Below are 21,102 nucleotides of genomic sequence, written 5' to 3'. Positions count from 1 at the left end.
GATCACAGGTTGAAAATAATCAATCTTGCCCGACAGTGCATGGTAACATGTGCTTTTAATTAGTGAAAGGCAACCGTGTGCTTTTAAAATGTATTTGTGTTCTCATTATTATTTTCCCAAATGCAAACTGAACCTTTTTTTTTTAAATGTGAATGTATGCAGCTACACCGGTATATGTCAATTAACCAACTCAGTTAGAAAATAAATGGCTGTTTGGTAAGATATGAATGTGGCCCTTTTATTAGGTTGAATTGAAAAGTTTGTGCTATAAATTACACTGTAATGCAAAATTACATGATGCCCCTAGTTGAACAAAATACAATGGTGAAATGTGTCTGCATTTTATGTTGTTTTAAAATTATTTCTCTTTCAACAGCTGACAATATATGTTTTTAATACCTTGCACGATAAACATGCTGCCTGATAGATATATGTGCAGAGAAATATTAAACCCAATATTCCATGTTAATTCGTTTTTTTTTCAAAAGCAGTCTGTATAATCTTGTGTGCAGAAGTAAATTGCCCCTTTTTGTATGTTGATCTGCATGCTCAATAACTGCTCATATTTCTAATGTCTTGCTTTTAGCTGAATTAGTTAGACAAAAGTCTTTTTAGAAAGTGGAGCTTTTAAGTAGCAGTACATTGTAACAGAATTGTTTTTTTTTTTTTAAATGCTAGCTTTCGTTAGTTAGAGAAATCAGGCCTGAGAACAAGCTTGCAAGGAATTTGTTTGTCGACCTTGGCAGACCAGCTGGTTTGTGAAGACGGGTTTTTTCCTCTGCAGGCTTCGACTGCAGCCTGTCCTGTTATGATTGGCTATAATCCAATTTTGTTCCGCGGACGGCATGTTTATGTAAGGGTGGGGTGAACTCGCTCTTCCTGGCTGTCAGCGCGGGCAGCTTCATTGCCTGCTGATAAGGGATTCTTGCAGACTCTTGGCCCTTGGAGTTAGTTAGATACAGTGGGCCTGGGCGGGCTTCCCTGATCAGGGAATGGGAGGCTTGCAGCGCCCTGCTCCTGCTGTGAGATCATCACTTGGCAGTGATTCAAATTACTTCACACTGTAGCCTGGCTCCTGCGTATTCTGAAGGGAGGGGCTGTCTCACAGAGGATTAGGGTATGATTAGACCATTCTGAATGTCCTTAAAAATTAGATTTTGAATGTTTTTAATTAATTAGGATATTTTCTTTTCAATAATGAAAGGCACCCGGGGTGCTTTTTAAATAGAAAATTTTATTTTGCAAGATTAATGATACTTGTTTTCTTGTCCTAGGATTGCTGGGTTGTGGTGTTGGTGCGTGGGTCGCCCCCCCCCCCCCACTTCCTTTCTTATTTTAGTTTTTTACTTTCATGTTTTTATGTTAGTTTGTTATTTTTGGAAGATGGATCCAGACCAGACCAGACCGGAAGGGGGGTGGATGGCGGCATCGGAGGAAGTGTCCGGATACCGAAGATGCCGGGTGGTGACCTACACTGATGTCCCAAAATTGACATTGGACTTTTTTTTTTTGAACAAAAAAACAATTATACTTTTTTTTATTTGTGACAGAATCGCAAAAGGATTTGGCTATATAATTCCTTGGCCTGCATTATTCCCATGTTTTTCTTTGCAATCACTATGAGCAGGCCCCACTTTTAAAAAAAACAACAAACATGTCACCTATTATAGTTTTCCTGTTTTCTTCAAAACAGTTTTTGCCAATGAAGGACTTTTTTTTTGAATGGTGGTGCACACATGTGTTCCACAGTGTGAAGAATCTAGGTGTTATATATATACACCAGCTATCTTGTAGAAATGGGGTTGTCTTTTACTGTTATTACATTTTCACCTTGATTGATCAAAGGGTGGTTACCCTAGCCTTTAGGTTGTCCTGGGAGGTGTGTCTTTTAGTATGATTATGTATTAATGTTTGCCCAGACCTTGCAAATAATTTGTATGATTATGTATTAATGTTTGCCCAGACCTTGAAAATAATTTGTCATGTCTATTTCTCAGATTTCACCAAAATGTTTCCTTAAATTGACCATAGTAGGTAGGCCTCATTTAGGCCCATTGTTATTTTCATCCCACAAACAAGCCCCTACACCATTAGATTTCATGAGTCATCATTAGCTTAAGTTGACCATAGTAGGTAGGCCTCATTTAGGCCCTTTGTTGTTTTTTCATTAGAAGTTGAAACGCATTTAGTTCTTAAGTTGTCCGAAGTAGGTAGGCCCCATTTAGGCCCCTTGCTGTTTTCATTCAACACATAAGTCCCTACATCACTAGACTTCACCAGTTGTCACTAGAAGTTGAGGCACATTTAGTTTGAGGATGCTTTGGTTAGTTTCTGTTGTTATCAGATCCAATCTCAGATATGTTTCAGCATTCAAGTCAAGGGTGCTTTGATTTGTTTTCAGTTGGTTGTTAGGTTTGTATTCCCTACAATCGAGTTTCAGGTAGAATTTCCTTAAGTTGTCATTCTTTTTAGAGAGTTTCTTGGTTTTTGGTTTGTTGATAGATTGTGTTGATGTTTGTTTATATGGATGTTGTTGTTTATAGATGTTCGCAAGATAAGGATCTAAGGGTGGAATGTAATGGCAGAGTTCTTGGCTCTATTTAGCAATGATATAGATCTTAGTCTTGCTCACATCTAGTATAGGTATTCTTAGCTTGTGTTGGCCCTTTTAAGCCCTTTCTTCCAGACCTAGAAGAGGATAGCTGCTTAATATGATGATAGATCCCTTATTCTTGACTCTAACCTGTCTATTGCCTATTGGCTTTGACATACTTGACACATTGGTATGGTTTATGTAGGTATTCTGGCAGAGCTAAGGGGCATTTCATCCCTTTCAGGCCTACAGGCCTAGATCTAGAGGGACTCCATCTTGATGGAGCTGAGAGGCTTTTCAGGGTAAAGGTAAAGTTTATAGTTAAGGCTGTTGTGTGCTAGAGGAAAATCCAGTTAGGACTGCTTCTTATCCGAGGAATGTGTTTTTCTCTTGGGCCCAGACGTAACATGCAGATGCGCACTGCGGTTGCGTGGAAGCCTGGGAGCTGGCACAGGAATTCGGTAGGAGACAGCCCTCTGTTGGAAATTTCCATGAGGAAACAGCATTCTATATCAGTGAAGTGCAGAGGCGGAGTCAGTCAGTTCAGCGTGGTGTTCATTCCAGCTTGTGTGCAGTTCAGCCTGGAGCTCAGAACAGCTTGGAGCTCAGAACAGCTGGGAGCTCAGTTCAGCTTGGAGCTCAGTTCAGCTTGGAGAGAGAGAGAGGATGTCTGCTGGAGCTGCAGAATAGAGTGCAGTTCTTGAATGGAGAAAGAAGGCAGACGATTGCTGAAGATGAGGAGAGAGAAAGCAGTGCAGAGAGCATCTAAGAAGGCTGTCAGCTGGAGCAACTGAACCAGAGGCGTGGTGATGTGGTGAAGGAGGGAGAGACAGAGAGAGCCCTAATCCCACCAGAGGCAGAGAGAGCCCTGATCCCACCAGAGTCAGAGAGAGAGAAATCTTCCTTCTAATAGGTGAGGTAGTCTGAACCAAGTTCCCTTTACATGTACACCTTAATCTTGTTCTTATTCCCTAGGCTATTGTATGTCTAATCTTTTCCCTTTCAGCGGTGTGTTATAAATTGTATGACTAATCCTTTTCTTTCAGCGGTGTGTTAAAGTTACTGCTAGTTATAGAGACCCCATAGTTTTGTATATGTGTATTATTGTTACAATAAACTTCCCCATTAATTAGTGAATTAGTGTGCATGAGTTTTTTATGATAAAGCTATCTTAGCTTCTAGCCAGTTGCCGTTGAGCCACTGATGGATCAGAAGGGAGTAGGAGCGCTTAAATCAAGGAATAACTCAATCACATAGTGTGTATATCTTTGTCCTCATACAGTGAGGGTAATCCCCTTTCCTAGTAGTATTACTGTTTGAACAGATGCTACCCCTGATCAGGTAAGTAATAGTGAGGGAGAGAGGAGACCTGCAACTAAGGGACCAAGTTAGTACACCCTCCCATAATCCTGTAAACAGCGTCTTCTGTTCCAAAGCATAGGTAACCTTTTTCTCCTAGTCAGATGTTACAGCCAGAACAGATGCTGCCCCTGATCCGGTAAGTCTGAATAAATAGAGAGAACAGGGAGCCCTTGAGCTAGGGAATTGTTGACACTAAGCAATTCGGCTATCCCATAATATTATTGTAGTAGCAGACCCTTAGTGAAGAGACATATATCTGAAGGTGTTCATAGGAATGTGGTCGTCTTTGATATACGGCGTTAGTGAGAACGCTGGGGAGGATTACCAGCGTGGAGGGCTGCCGGATTGCGGCCCGTGTGTAAGTGAGAGCGTCAGGGGGGACGACTGGCGTGTAGGTTTGCTGGATTGCGAACCGTTTGGAAAAGAGAGCATTGGGTTCTGCAGGCCCATGTGTAGACGCACCGGATTGTGTGTCATGTCTGCCCTGGGGTAGATCAGTCTGGGTCTGAGTGGCCGCGAGACTAACTGATGTATGAGTGTGGTGTAGGGTATGGATATCCTTGGTAATTAGTGAGTATTCTTAGTATCCCTATAGATTTAGTGGTGTTTCTGATAATATGAGCTTGTATATTGCGAGTTCCCCATCCTCAGGTAGGTACCCAGGTGCCTGGATAGATGGTCCTGAGGAGGGATGTGGTTACGTTCTGGCTGGGTTGGAGGGGCCCCTAGGGGCTGATCCCATCTAATCAGAAAACCCGGCCATGACAGTGGCTCTATGTGAATGACTGTGTGGGTGGCTCTGTGTGGGTGGCTGTGTATGTGTGTGTGGGTGGCTTTGTGTGTGTGGCTCTGTGTGGGTGTAAATGCAATAGGTCATGCATTTGCGAGCGATTAAGCTATTAGCATTGTAAATGACAATGCCATTTATTTAACGATTAAGCTATTGGCAATGTAAATGACAATGCCATTTATTTATGATTTTAAAAAAAAATGTCATGAGCAATGCCAATAGCTCTACCTTTAATAATGCCGAAACCATTGCATTGTAAATGCTTGTTCACTCAGATATCAGATTTAAGGATATTTTGAAATGCAATCATTTTTCTACAAACATTAGCTTGTTCATTCATGTTAATCCATATTTCTGATGGCGTACTGCATACAACTGTCTCACATTATACAGTTTTATAAAGCAAACAAGTGAAATAAAGAGGAAACGTAGGTAGGTGGTAGTAAAAGAAGTAAAAGAGGAAATCAAAACCAGGTAGTCTAAGTATTGGGAAACTACAGTACACAGTAGTTACACTGAAGGCTAACAAAAGCTTTGGGCCCACTAATTTATTTGCACAATTTAAGCATGGCACAAAACACCAGAAATTGAAGACCAAACATATGTTTCACAGCAGGGTAAAGTAAATCTAAAATACTGAAGAAACTCAAATCAGAAAAATTACGAGTTATTATGTCATATATTTGATACAAACCACAAAGGCTACAAGTGATTGTTCAATCACAGAGGTAGGTAAACTCAAGGAGCGTCAACCTATTATCCCAAATATATATTTCAGTAAACTAGTCGCAAATGATTTATATAAGACCTGGATGCAGCATATGGGTTTTGGCAACTGTATATGACCCAGAGGGAAAAAGGCAAATTTTGCAGAAGAAAAAATATTGTGATAGTAACAGCTAGGACATGATCCAGAGTAAATAAAAGATCCTTGTGAACAGAATACGTGAAAAAAGACACTGAAACCAGAATTTCTGATGAGCTCATGGCTGAAAAATTCCCTTGAGGTAATTTTCCCTGGAAATCCCTCTTACGCTTTAGTTGGGAGGGCACCTGAAAAACGTGATCCTGTGGGCGGTGGGCTTTTTCATTGTAAATATGGATTTTGCCACATTATCACAAATCTGATGCATGATGTGAAGTTTTTAACAAAATAATATCAGCGTCGAGCACACGGGGTGCAACTTTGCACCAAGTTACTGTTGACTGCTGGACTTGGGCACTTAAAGTGGGGACGTCTGTCCAGAACTTGAAACCAGTTTTTAAAGGCTCTCTGAGTTGTTGCTTCTATCAGGAATGTTACTGTAAGTGGAGAGAATGGTTCTTAAAATTGTTGTGTTTCACAGTTCACACACATTTCAGACTCTTTCCTAAAAGTAGCAGTTATTTCACGAGTACATCTTACACTCCATTTAAATGCTCCATATCCTCCATTACATGAAGCCCTGCCATGAAACACATAGTAAACATGAACATACAGCTCTGTATGATTTTCTGAATGAGTCAGACGCTTGCACATCCCTGCACTGTAAACAGAGGATGGGGTAATCCACGCTCTTTGCATTTGCCACATAATCTGATGCATGAACAAAATAATATCGGCTTTGTTCTAAAGTTATTATATATGTTATACTCAAGGTGCAACTCTGTACCAAGTTGCTGTTGACTGCTGGATTCAGGCACTTAAAGTGGTGACTTCTGTCCAGAACTTGAAACCAGTCTTTAAAGGCTCACTGACTTGTGGCTTCTATCACGAATGTTACTGTAAGTGGAGGGAATGGTTCTTGAAATTTTTGTGTTTTGCTGTTCACACAAATTTCGGACGCTGTCCTAAAAGTAGCAGTTATTTCACTTTTTAAAAAAAAAAAATTATTTTTTATTTTTATTGCAAACAAGTTAGATTAACAACATAAAAGAAACTCAAGATTTAACTTTTTGCTTTGAGATGTTCGTTATAAACAATTTACATTATAGATCACAGCATTTGTAGAATAGGTCCAAAATCAAAGAAAGGCCATTTTACATTAGAGATAATAAAATTAAAGTTGAACAGAAAAATAGTGTCTTTTATTTATCAATTCATTTCTCCTTGAGTCCATTGTTGAATAGGCGCCCAAATTTTGATCCCCATTTGTTTTTTTCTTCCGTCCTTTTGTTGCATAGATAGCAAGTTCGAAATTAAATTTAGCCAGCAAGCGAGCTCTCCACATAGAAAAGGAAGGTGGATCTGGACTGATCCATTCTTGTGTGATACATGCCCGAAATACAGACATCATAACAAAAATCAAAGACTGATGTTCTTTTCCTAAGGTATCTAATGAGAGTCCAAATAACAACAGTTCCGAAGTTAGATTTAATGTATAACCTAATGTAATCTGAATACATTTCTGAATTTCTGAAAATAAAATAGTGAGTTTGGGGCAAGAAGAAAACATGTGAATAGTGTCTGCTCCAATCAAAGTACACCAATTACAACAAATACCGGCTGTGGCACCCCATTTCATTACATTAGCTGGTGTGTAGTACAAATCAAACAATATCAATATAATGTTGTGTATGTGATCTACCAGTAAATAGAATAGAATTCCTCCTAGAAACGCCACAGCACATCGAGGACGCTGCCTAACCCCAGCAAGGGAGCCTGCTTTTGCCGCCACGCTAAACCCCTGTAAGGGAACCGCTCCTGCCGCTACGCCTCGCCGGACCCGCTTCGCGGGTCCCGCAGCGCGGCTTGCTGCAGGCTTAAAGACACTGACAAGGGGGCAAACTCCAACTGACCGGCAGGGCTGCGAGCAACTGCGGGGACTCCGAGGACCAGGAGTCCCCGCGCGCCCCTGGACCAGCTGGGCTGCTCTCCCTGCCGGCTCCGCCCATCCGCCTTCAGTGTCAAAACGCGGCTTCACCGGGCACTCAGTGGATTCCTCCTAGAAACGCCACAGCACATCGAGGACGCTGCCTAACCCCAGCAAGGGAGCCTGCTTTTGCCGCCACGCTAAACCCCTGTAAGGGAACCGCTCCTGCCGCTACGCCTCGCCGGACCCGCTTCGCGGCTTGCTGCAGGCTTAAAGACACTGACAAGGGGGCAAACTCCAACTGACCGGCAGTGCTGCGAGCAACTGCGGGGACTCCGAGGACCAGGAGTCCCCGCGCGCCCCTGGACCAGCTGGGCTGCTCTCCCTGCCGGCTCCGCCCATCCGCCTTCAGTGTCAAAACGCGGCTTCACCGGGCACTCAGTGGATTCCTCCTAGAAACGCCACAGCACATCGAGGACGCTGCCTAACCCCAGCAAGGGAGCCTGCTTTTGCCGCCACTCTAAACCCCTGTAAGGGAACCGCTCCTGCCGCTACGCCTCGCCGGACCCGCTTCGCAGGTCCCGCAGCGCGGCTTGCTGCAGGCTTAAAGACACTGACAAGGGGGCAAACTCCAACTGACCAGCAGGGCCGCGAGCAACTGCGGGGACTCCGAGGACCAGGAGTCCCCGCGCGCCCCTGGACCAGCTGGGCTGCTCTCCCTGCCGGCTCCGCCCATCCGCCAGGCAATTGGACAGCTACTTAAAGGAAACACCGCTCCCGCTGCGCGGGAGCGCGCGGGAGGTCGCCGGGTGAAGCCCGGGACAAGGGCGGGACCGTTTGAGGCCGTTCGAGGACTAAGAGGACTGGCCTGGCCCACCCCCCTTGGTTTCTGTCGTCTGGCCTGCACACCTATACCAGTGAGTACATTACTGGAACTGTAACTGATATACATCATGAGTACACGGGGCAGTCGCAGTAAAACTGCAATGGGGTTGAGCAAGCCTAGCGGGACATTGGATGATTTCCTTGTGAAAACGAATCTGGCAATTGACGCCGAAATTACCAAAATGCAGAAGAGGGTTTCAATTAAGCTAGATGCTGCACGTAGGCTTTCTCAAAACTTTGCAAATTCCAAAAAATCTTCTCTAGGGAGAATTGTGTCTGCTGCATCTCCGCAACACGTTTCATGCCCTCCCCCACTGATAATTCATGCCGATATTCACCATGCTCCCCCTTCTTCTTCCCTCCCACTAGAGCCAATATCCACTTTAACTACTGTGCCCTCTAAATCTCCCGAGGGAACTGTGCCCACCGGACCTGGAACTACCATCATCTTGCCGGACAGTCCCGACCCCCCTTCCTCTGTAGTAAAAAATAAAAATAAAGATGGCCCAACCCTAAAAAAGAAAAATAACGCAAGATCTGCCTACGCCCGCAAAAAAGCAAAAATTGCAAGGCAGCAGTTTTTCAACAACAGGCGAACATTGCCCACCACAGGGGAGTCTACACAAATGCCAAACTTGGATAACCAGCTAATAGGGGGGGATAGAGAACACAGCAATTCTAACATGGTCCCTGCCCCTACCCCAGAGCCCCTCCCTGTCTGCGGCGAGAAACCAAAAGAGGGAGGGCAAAGCGAGTCAGGGAGGGATAGAGATAAGGCGGGCGACGATGAAGACTTTCTCAAGACAGTTTGGGTTACCTTAAAACAACTATTGTCACCTCTGGAACTCAGACTTTCACGTATTGAGAATCATCTTCTCGAGATGGATAAGACCTTAGTCTCCCTGGCCACTCTTAGCCTAAAACAACTGGAAGCTAGCTATCCTCGTATTGCTGAGGGTGTCCCCCAGGATGGCGATGATGGCATCCAATCGGCCCCAGAATCTAACGCTATTTCCCCTGCTCCTCCTCTAATATTGCCCCCGGTTCTGCCCCCACCCTTACCAAAACCTATTCCAATACCTAAACTTCGGACAATTTCAAATGTTCCTGTTCCTCTCATATCAAAACCCTCAAAACCAGCGACAAAAGGCTCCCAGAATCAGACCTTTCCCAAAACTATCCCTAAGGCAGCTCACAAGCCCAACAAGACCAACAGCCCCTCTCCTCCGCGTATAACTAACCAACACCAAGGTCACCAGAACTTTCGTGGGGGCTATATCGATCTCCCTCCCGACGCCGGGCCCTATGTGGTCATCCTGGCTGGGGTACCACCACTTGATCCTCATTCTGTGGAGACCCAGTGGTCCCTAAAGAATAAGGTGATTTACTGGCTAAACGTCAACAGGCAGCTCCCTAATACTACCAGGAGCAGGGTCCTAATGGTCAGGAGAGTCCCATGGGTGGGTCGTACCCATAAATCCATCCCCGGAGACTGCATAGTGGTCTCATTTGCAGACCCCCACACAGCCCAACTTAGCACTACATGGGATTCATATGACACTGACCAATCTATTGTCACCAGACCCCTTACCTTTTTCTACCCCCCTAAACAGACTCTTGAGCCACCTGGGGTTTGGTCACTAGCCCACAACCGTAGATGGAAAGGACAGGGGCATGGCTGGCTACCCACTAACAACTGGTGGGAAGGAGTTCCCACTATGAACAGGTTTGAGTGTTTGGACCAGGTGGATTGACTGGGAACTAGTGTTCCCTCAATCCCTACTAATGCCCATAACCCTCCAATGGATACCGTTACGAACGAAAAATCATTGCCCACAATCCAAAATCCAAGTCCAATGGGGATAGACTTAACCTCCCCTGAACAGCATGCCCCTACTGCACAGGTCACATGACAGATAGAGCTGGCACACTCCCAAGATCCGAAAGGCATAACGGGGAACGAAGGTCATCATCATCAGAAAAATGGAAACCCTATGCACTCTCTCCTTTCCTGGAATGTAGCAGGCCTGGGTAGTAAGATCACCCACAAACCCTGGCTGGATATTGTGCAGAAGTATGGCATCCTTTGTCTCCAAGAAACCTGGCTTGTAGAGGAAGCCCATACAGTGGCGTCACTGGGGTTGGTGTCACCCGGTGCGGGTAACTCATGGTGTCACCCCCTCACGACTTACCGCATGGACTACCTCTGTCGGAAATGTACGGTGCTAGGTACTGTCTTACTCCCTCTAGCTCCCTCTCTCTGTCTAGCTCCCTCTCTCTGTCTTACTCCCTCTAGCTCCCTCTGTCTCCCTCTCTCTCTGTCTTACTCCCTCTAGCTCCCTCCCTCTCTGCCTTACGCCCTCTAGCTCCCTCTCTCTCTGTCTTACTCCCTCTAGCTCCCTCTCTCTGTCTTGCTCCCTCTAGCTCCCTCTCTCCCTCTCTTACTCCTTCTAGCTCCCTCTCTCTCTGTCTTACTCCCTCTTGCTCCCTCTCTCTCTGTCTTACTCCCTCTAGCTCCCTCTCTCTGTCTTACTCTCTCTAGCTCTCACTCTCTCTCTTACTCCCTCTAGCTCCCGCTCTCTCTCTTACTCCCTCTAGCTCCCTCTCTCTCTCTTACTCCCTCTAGCTCCCTCTCTCTCTTGCTCCCTCTAGCTCCCTCTCTCTGCCTTACTCCCTCTAGCTTCCTCTCTCTCTGTCTTACTCCCTCTAGCCCCCTCTTTCTTACTCCCTCTAGCTCCCTCTCTCTCTCTCTTACCCCCTCTAGCCCCCCCTCTCTCTGTCTTGCTCCCTATAGCTCCCTCTCTCTCTGTCTTATTCCCTCTAGCTCCCTCTCTCTTACTCCCTCTAGCTGCAACTTAAAACGTGGATATTTGACAAGTAATCCTCCTCCCCCTTCCTAAGCGCCTTGAAACCCTCCGGGTATGTAGTGCGCTATATAAATTCTTTGACTTGACTTGACTTGACTTGACTAGCTCCCTCTCTCTCCGGTTTGGTCCCTCTAGCTCCCTCTCTCTGTTTTGCTCCCTCTAGCTCCCTCTCTCTCTCTTACTCCCTCTAGCTCCCTCTCTCTCTGTCTTGCTCGCTCTAGCTCCCTGTAGCTCCCTCTCTCTCTCTATCTTACTCCCTCTAGCTCCCTCTCTCTGTCTAGCTCCCTCTCTCGCTGTCTTATTCTCTCTAGCTCCCTCTCTCTCTGTCTTACTCCCTCTAGCTCCCTCTCTCTGTCTAGCTCCCTCTAGCTCCCTCTCTCTTGCTCCCTCTAGCTCCCTCTGTCTCCCTCTCTCTCAGTCTTACTCCCTCTAGCTCCCTCTCTCTCTCTTACTCCCTCTAGCTCCCTCTCTCTGTCTAGCTCCCTCGAGCTCCCTCTCTCTATGTCTTACTCCCTCTAGCTCCCTCTGTCTCTGTCTAGCTCCCTCTCTCTCTCTGTCTTACTCCCTCTAGCTCCCTCTGTCTCCCTCTCTCTCTGTCTTACTCCCTCTAGCTCCCTCTCTCTCTATCATACTCCCTCTAGCTCCCTCTCTCTGTCTAGCTCCCTCTCTCTCTGTCTTACTTCCTCTAGCTACCTCTGTCTCCCTCTCTCTGTCTTACTCCCTCTGGCTCCCTCTCTCTCTGTCTTTCTCACTCTAACTCGTCTCTCTCTCTGTCTTCTTACCCCCTCTAGCTCCCTCTCTCTCGCACATTAAACCCGGGGGTGGGGAAGGAAGGGGGCAGGACCCCCGCCCCCCCCCCTTTTACACTCTCTGCCGCTTTCATGTGGTTGTTTTTTTAAAGCTTTTCAAGATGCAAAAAGAAATCTGTGTACAAGGCACCAGCGAGTTTGTAGACGTGAGAATGTTACGATATGTAACAGCTAAAGTAAAAGCTAATTTCCAAGCGGTTAATACCCCCCCCCCCCTCCCCGGCCCCCTCCCCCCCTCTTTAGCCTTTAGCACTGTGTCTTTTTCCATATAAATGGCGGGGGGCCCCTCATTACTACACTTTTCAAACTTTATCTAATGAGAACATTTTAATTCGAATAGGTGAGAAAATATCTCGGTTCGCTTTTGTTTTTAAAGCGGATCGAGTCTCTCCGAGGCCTTCGGGTGCGGTGCAGGGGGTGCCATGTACAGAGGCCTGCTGGGGGGGCGGGGGGCGCAACCAGATGGTGTCACCCCCATGTGAGGGTGTCACCCGGTGCAGTCCGCACCCCCCGCACCCCCCTAGTGACGCCACTGAGCCCATATCCTGGGCTACCGAACATTTCATTCACCTGCTGTCCCATCAACCCAGGGTCGCAATAAGGGGGGCTTGTGCATATACATCTCGAATGTAGGGGATGTAAAAGTCTACAATTTTCATTCCAATCAGTACTTCCAAATTATACTACTTAAATGGGGCACTACACAAAAGGTGATACTTGTGAACTTCTATAATAATTTGCCAACTAGTGAAGTGGAATTGAATTTGAACAATATGATCCATCATATCCACAAACTGAGAGATCAAGGCATGGGGGATCATATAGTGCTGTGGGTGGGAGACTTCAATTGTACCATCTGCCCGTCTTCTGAGTTAGGTTTGTGCGGCCTTTCAGACCTCGGGGAGGATGGTCCTTTGCACTTCTCCCACACCAATCTGGGGTCTCTTCTCAACAACGTCATATTCACTTTTGACCTCACTTTTATCAACCAGGCATGCTCCCCCCCGGTTCCCTTTGTCCCAACGTATAATGGAAGAGGTTGCAAAACCACAATCGATTTTGCACTGATATCACCCACACATCCTGATTTCATAACTTTCTGGGAAATCGGGGACGACCCTATGAGCGATCATTATCCCATCACTTTCGGGGTAAAGCTGATGGAGGGGAAAGTAAAGGAACCTAGCAGGGTTTTATACCCACATGAGGTCACCCTAACCAAAACCAACGGGTATGTAATTAAATGGGAGAAAATGAACCCTACATCCTTCTTTCAAAATTTCCTATCGTCCTGCTTCACAGACATACTTGTTTGCTTAGAAGAAGATACTGACCCAAAGACCATCATGGCTGCCTTCTCTAACATCCAGCGACACATAAAAAATGCATTAACTAGGAGTTGCAAGGATAACGGGAGGCATACACGTGGGTGGTTTGATTCTAGATGCACATCTGCCCTGAAAAACCTAAAGAAGGTTTTATCTGCTATCCCAAAAGACAGGGCTCACATTCGCCTGGCGAGACAAGATTATAAGCAGGCAATTAAACAGCGGAGGCCGACATTGAAGAAGGAGGCCTGGGAAGCCCTGGGGGAAGCCGCTAGGAATAAGGACACTAATCTCTTTTGGAAAGTCATAAGATCCGTATATAACTCAAAAGATAGGGACAATTCCATAGATGTAGCAATAACGGCAGAGCTCTGGGTAGAACATTATGGTAATCTTTATACCAACAGTCAGGGTGACGCCCCGAACCAATGTAAGGTGTCTTCATCTACGGATAACATAACTGAGGATAACCCGCTAACTGTCCCTCCAGCACCCCCCTACCCGATTGAACTGGTATTTACCATTCTAGAAGTGGAAGATGCCCTTAGGGAAAGTCCGTCAGGGAAAGCCCCCGGCCCTGATCATACCCCAGTGGATGTCTATAAATCAAATCTGGATTTCTGGGTTCCCCTGTTAACCAACGTACTAAATATGGGAAACAAATGTGGCTTCATTAACACCTGGTCAGACGCGATCGTAGTCCCCATTTTTAAAAAGGGGAATAGGGACGACCCTGCTTGTTACCGTCCAATATCGCTATTGGACGGACTTATGAAAATCGCAGGAAGGATCATCCTTAAGAGGATACAACACTGGGAAGCAGAAAAAAAGGTCATCTCGGAGCTCCAATATGGGTTCCGAAAGGCGCTAGGGACACTGGAGCAATGTTTAAACTTGTCTCTACTAGTCTCTAAATACACTGAGGCCAAAAAAGGGGACCTATTTGTTACCTTTGTTGACCTTAGCTCCGCATTTGATTGCGTGGACCACGCGCAGCTCTGGTCAACATTGGAACAGATCGGGGTGGACTCAACCATTCTCACATTCATCAAAGAACTATACAGAGATGCTGGGGCCAGAGTAAGATTCGGGACCCAGGGGCAATGTTCTCAAAAATTCGCTATAAACAGAGGGGTTAGGCAAGGCTGCATACTTGCGCCCTTGCTCTTCACATTTTACATAAATTCCATCACTGAGAACTTAATAACTTTGCCAAGCGATTACCCAGCTGTAAATGGTAGGCCTGTACCCATTCTTTTATATGCCGATGATGCGGCAATCATGTCTAGGACAAAGGTAGGCTTGCAGAGAGCAGTAAATGAATTTTCATCTTACATGGGTAAAAGAAACTTGAAGGTGAATATCTCTAAAACTTTCTCCATGTCCTGCTCCCAAAAGAGCAATAGACCACAATGTTCAATATATTTGGAGCAGCAAAAGATCGCGATCACGGATACTTTTTGCTACTTGGGCATTGTCTTTGACAGGAGGGGAAGGTGGAAACATGCAGTGTCAGCCAGGAAACTCGCCTTCAGCCGTGCCATAGGGGCCCTACGAACCTTTGCAGGCAAAATTGGGGGTAAACCCATTAGAGAAATGTTACAGATCTATCGGGCAAAGTGCATAGCTACGGCCACATATGGAGCAGGTCTTTGGGGTATCGAGAACGTGTCCTCACTACAAACTTGCGAGAACATTTTCATTTGCTACTTACTAGGTGTGCACAAAACCTCCTCGACCTTTATGACCCACATCGAGACCGGCCTTAAATACCTCAGTGACATTATAAAATTATCACCTTGTTTGCTTTGGCATAAAATTTGGACCACAGTGGAGTGCCAATTGAACAGAAACCTCATCAAAGACTGCATGACTTTGGATAGTACAGCAAAAGTCAAGTGGCTACGATACGTCCAGATGATGTTTTCTAACATTGGACACCCTGAATTTTATGATGATCCAGAGATTCTACAAACCTTGTCTAGGCCGGCTCTCAAAAAACTTTTAATTACACACCTAGAAAGTGCAAGATGGGACACAGAGAAACTTAAAGGCACTACCCTGAGCTATCAGCAAATTACCCCTACCGAAGGCCTACAATTTTACCTTGGGATTGAAACAGCACCCTACCCTTGCATGCTCTTGACTAGGCTGCGCTTAGGGATCTTCTTTCGCATGGTCACTTTGCCAAAACAGAACGACTGGGCCTCCTTGAACCTAATATGCCCATGCGATGACCATTCAACACAAAGCAACATTCATATCATGTTCTTTTGTAACCTGTACACCAGCCCGAGGAAACTTTTCCTTCTACCACTACTTAAACGCTGGGGGATAAGAACATGTAAATCTGCATACTTGAAATTACTGCTGCTAGAAGATGAGGATGTTATCTTTGTTGTTTCTCGCTCATTAATGTCAGTGATGAAATACAGAAACTCAATGAGCTAAGTATCACATGTTTAAATCAACTGATCATTGTAACATGAGGCCCTTCGTCCAAATGACTGCTGCAGATTTTAATCCTAGGAAAAATGTTTTATCTATTCTTCGTAACTTTGCTTGTGTGAAAACTGATTTTAAAATTTTTTGTATAAATTGTACTTGCACGCTTTTATGATTTTTTGATAAATCGAATAAAGCTTATTTGATTTGATTTGATTTAGAATAGAATTAGCTAGCTCAATTGATTCTTCTAGCAATACATTTTTCCCTAATTTCACTAAGCATTTTTGTTGAATCACAGATAAATCATCTGGAAGGAAAGTCATAAGTACATCATAAAAATAACCTATCTTCCTTTTAAAGAAGAGACTCTCAATCACTGGGATCTTTTGGAGATCTTGTCGATCTTGAGATAATGTTGATTTAAAAAACTATATTTCTGCATATATTTAAAATAATCTTATCTCGTGAGATTAAATTTAGTTTGAAGTTTAGAGAATGAAGATATGCAATTCTCTGTCCATAAATCACCCAGATAAGTAATACCGTAATTACTCCATCTGTTCATAGTAGAATCTCTAAATATGGGGGGAAAACATTGTGATGGGCTTAGTGGAGTATACCTCAATAGTTTTGGGATCCCAACAAGTTTTCTGATAATTTTCCTTGTTTTATATGCTGCAGTTACAATCTTAAATTTAATTTTTTGTAGTAGCTAGGTTCTATTATTTTTAGAAGGTGCCCTCTAGCTTTAATTCCTAATGCAAATTCATAAATCGATGGGGTGTGTGCAAATGACATTGGGGATTTATTACCAACAATTAAAGGGGATATGTATTGTAATACAGCTGCCAAATAATAAAACAAAAGATGTGGGGTAGCCCATCCTCCTCTTGTCTTTGGTAAGATCATTTTTTTGTAGGCTCTTCAATTGCCCTTATAGCCCCATAAGAATCTCCCTATCATGTTCTCTGTTTGTTTAAAAAAGTCTATCGGGAATTCAAGTGGCACTGTTCTAAATAAATATAAGAATTTGGGCAAAATTAGCATTTTTAAAATGTTGTTCCTCCCATATAATGATAAATGTAGATGATCAATACGTTCTAACGTAGAATTGGCTTTTTTAATACTGGATTGTAATTAATTTTAGGAATATTAATAATTGGAGTGGTTAACTTAATACCTAAATATGCCGCTTCAGAAACTATGTTAATTCGGGCTGAGGATTTTGACCAACAAAGAGTATTTGTGTTTTGGAAAGATTCAATTTATATCCTGAGAAGGACCCAAACGCTGCCGCCAATTCCTCAATCCTGGTAAAAGCCTTAACAATGTCTTTAGTTACGACTACCACATCATCTGCATATGCCAATGCTCTGCAACTAACGCATGCTACCTCTACTGGATTTATCTCATCATCCTGATTTAATTTATTGAGAAAAGTGTCAATATAAATGGCAAAAAGAAGTGGAGAGGATGGGCATCCCTGACGTGTTCCGCGCTGGATAGGAAATGAGGTAGATTTATTAGCACCCAGTTTAACACAAGATGTCGGATTTTGATAAAGAGCCTTCAAAGCTAAAATTATTCCTGGACCGTATCCCTTCATGTAAAGTAAGTCCCAAAGATAGGGCCAGGCCACCCTATCGAATGCTTTTCAGCATCCAATAGGGCGATTCCGATTGGTGTATTGGTAGCTTCTGCCAAATCCATCAGAGCAATGATTCTCTGAATATGATCTGATGTATCTCTATTCTGAATGAATCCGTGCTGCCAGCGTGACCCAATTGTAGGTATAATTTGTGATATTCTGGAGGCTAACATTTTTGAGTATACCTTGCTGTCAGCATTTATTAGGGAGATTGGCCTATATGATGCCGGATTTAGAGGATCTTTATCCTTTTTGTGAAATGTCATAATTATGGATTCGCCCCAAGAGGATGGTGGTATCCCTCTCTGTGCCGCAAGGAAAGTAATCAAAATATCTTGTTTTATGACATTCCTGAATATTTTATAGAATTCCAGCGGAATGCCATCAGGACCCACGGCTTTCCCTATCGCTAGTGACAATAATGCTTTTTCAATTTCTTCCCATGTAATTTCTGATTCCAAACCAATTTTTGAACATCAGAAAGACAAGAAATATGAAGTGTTCTCCCAAAATTCAAAAAAAGGTCTGGCAAATAGGATACAGAGTCATATTGATAAAGTTTAGTATAAAACCGATGAAAAATTTCTAGGATTGACTCAGATTTATTATGTAGCTGTCCTGTCTCATCCCGTAATTAATTTATGGTATTATAAACCTCTCTTTGTCTGATTTTTCTCGCCAGTATCCTTCCTGAGTTCTCACCCATTTCATATATCTGAGAGCGAAAGATTGCCATCTGTTCCGCTAATTTAGCTGCAAACATTTCATATAATCGTGCCTTATGAATAGCTAGATTAGTTTCGATATCCCTTGTTTCTTGTGAAAGAGCAATTGCTGATGCTAGTTTCTTCTCCCAATCCAAAACATTCTTATAATTTACATCAGTTTTTTGCCGAATGATCTTTTGTTTCTTAATAACATAAGATAATGATTCACCTCGTATCCGTGCTTTAAAAGCGTCCCAGACACTTGAACTTGCGCAGTTCCTCTGTTAATTTCGAAAAATTATTTTATCCATTTTGACATAAATTCCAAATATTCAGAGTCTGCTAATAATTTCCGGTCGAATGTCCAGGTTCTAAGTTGAGATGTGGAAAGCATATCTGTTTTAAGTTCAATCATTATTGGGTTGTGATCCAAAATAATACGTGGATATAACTCAAATGTAGTATCTTTAATTAGTGCGGATTTAATAAAAAAAGAATCCAAATGCACAAATTTTTTGTGTGGGAATGAAAAGAATGTAAACCCTGGCATTAAAGGATTTTTTTTCATAGGCAACATCAAGTAAAACATGATCCAATAGCAAGGACCGCATTGCTTTATATGTTTTTTTTGCCACCTTGATAAGGTGATATACCACATATATTCATATTAGCCTCAATATGGAGATTTAAGTCTCCACATATGATTAAGGAAGGTGACCAGTCGGCAAGTTCTAAATTTAGAAAATGTAGTATATCTGGATCATCTACATTTGGAGCATATATTGAGCAAATAGTCCATAGTCTATTATTAATACTTAACTCCGCTATTACCCATCTGCCGTATTGGTCAGCCTTACAGCGTTTAGAATATCCCAACCCTCTCCTTATTAGAATTTCCACTCCTTTTGTAGTTGTTCCCTGCCGTGTACAGGTTAGTAAATTAATTCCCAAATAATTATACATCTGTCTATCACTCCACATAATATGTGATTCTTGGATACAAAGGATATCAATCTTCATAGTTTGAACAATGTGCGCAGCAATCCCTCTTTTTTTTTGTTATTTAAACTACAGATATTTCAAGAACATATTCGTAATTTCTCCATCTTATTTGATAATTAAATCGATTATCTTCATAATATACATACTTTTCTAAACATTTATCTTCATTCAAATAACCATCCACCTCCTCCTCCATAGTACAATCTCTGAACTTAGACAGTTGAATTTTATGCATCAAGATATTTTGTTTAATAAGGAATCGAAAGAAAAGAATAAGAAAGTTGAACAAATCAAGCAAATTATTAGATTGTCTGACTTTGTTTGCACCCTCCCTACCCCCCCAAACCACCCCAGGCTCTGACTTAGCTGGCCCTCCCCCACCCTTACCCCCACCCAAACGGGACAAAGGGACTTTCTAGTCCCTAAAAATGATGACATGAGATGCGCTGAACGACTCGAGTCTCTCGACCCACTTCTACCATTATTGTTCATTGTATACCAACCAATACAAAAGAAGAATATGATTGTGATTCATCAAACAAAAACACTGGTTGGTCTAATAATAATAGAGCAAAGGATAGATAAAAAAAGAGAAAAGAAAAAGTTATAAAAATAAAAAAGTAGAGAAGTATCCTCGCTCACAACATGAAAAACATTGAACCAATTAAAGCCCCTTAGATCGCTTCAATAACCTTTTAGAACATAATCTTCTCAGAAAGAAGCCAAAAGCTCTTTTGCTGCCCTCTCAGAGGTTAAAAAATAAGAGCACTCTTTATATATTATTTTGAGTTTAGCAGGATTCAAAAGAAAAGCTTGGGCACCTTTAGCTTGGAAAAGAGGTATAAGCTGGCGAAGTTGCCAGCGCATTTGGACAGTGGGATGGCAATAATCGGGGCGTACAAAAAATTCCAAGGCCTTTCACTTGCGCTTCCTGTTGGGTCTTGCTAGATCATAAAGGGCCTCCCTAGCCAAAAAATTATTTAGAGAGATTAGAATCGCTCGTGGTTTATGATTTGAGTCCTGTCGATCATTTCTTTGAAATGGGAATCTATGGGCTCTCTGAAGCTCGGTTTCCCATTTCCACTGAATTAGCTCTGGAAAGGCCTCTGTAAATAACTCGGTCTCAAATTGTCGAACATTCGGCCCCTCATTCCCTTCTGGTATACCTAAAATTCGAAGATTATTTCGACATGACCTATTTTCTAAATCCACGAGTTTCCAATTGATCTCTTCCTTTAATCCTTCCATTGCCATTATTTGAGTTTTTTGTTCAGCCACAGAGTCTTCAATTACTGAAATCCTGTTTTCTGTTTCTGTTACTCTAGCAATAGTTTCGTTAGATGCCTTGATTACTTTCCTTAGATTGTTTTGCACTTTTCTAACTGCTCCTTGTATCCGAAGATTCTCTGTTCTGGTATCTTCCCTATGATGGAGCATAACTTGATATAGGACATCTAAAGTAATTTATGGTGTCTCTGAGTCCTCTAAGACTAGTTTTGATCTTCCTGGTGATATAAATGTAGATGTTGACAGAGAGGGGTGACCGTTACTAGCTTGCATAGTAAGCATTGAATTCTCGTCAGCCCCCCACTCTGGTCTACTCAATGAGTCTTCATTCTCAGATTCATCGTCACTAACAACAGCGTTTCTTTAGTCTTGCCCAGAATCAGATAAAGATTTTTCAGTATCGCTCAGTTCTCTTTCTCCCTCTACGCCAGGGTTCTTCAAACTTGGGGGGCGCGGCACCATCCCAGAGGGGGGGGGCGCGCGCTGCACTCCGATCTTCCCTTTGTGCCCTTTGTCTGGGTGATTCTCCCAGGAGGGGGCCAATTCATGGAGTCGACAGCTACGGCTGCAGTGCAGGCAAGGAG

Source organism: Lissotriton vulgaris, chromosome 1_1, assembly GCF_964263255.1.
Source record: "Lissotriton vulgaris chromosome 1_1, aLisVul1.2, whole genome shotgun sequence".
Taxonomy (NCBI): domain Eukaryota; kingdom Metazoa; phylum Chordata; class Amphibia; order Caudata; family Salamandridae; genus Lissotriton; species Lissotriton vulgaris.
The sequence above is the reverse complement of the archived record's forward strand: the minus strand, read 5'-3'. Positions refer to the sequence as shown.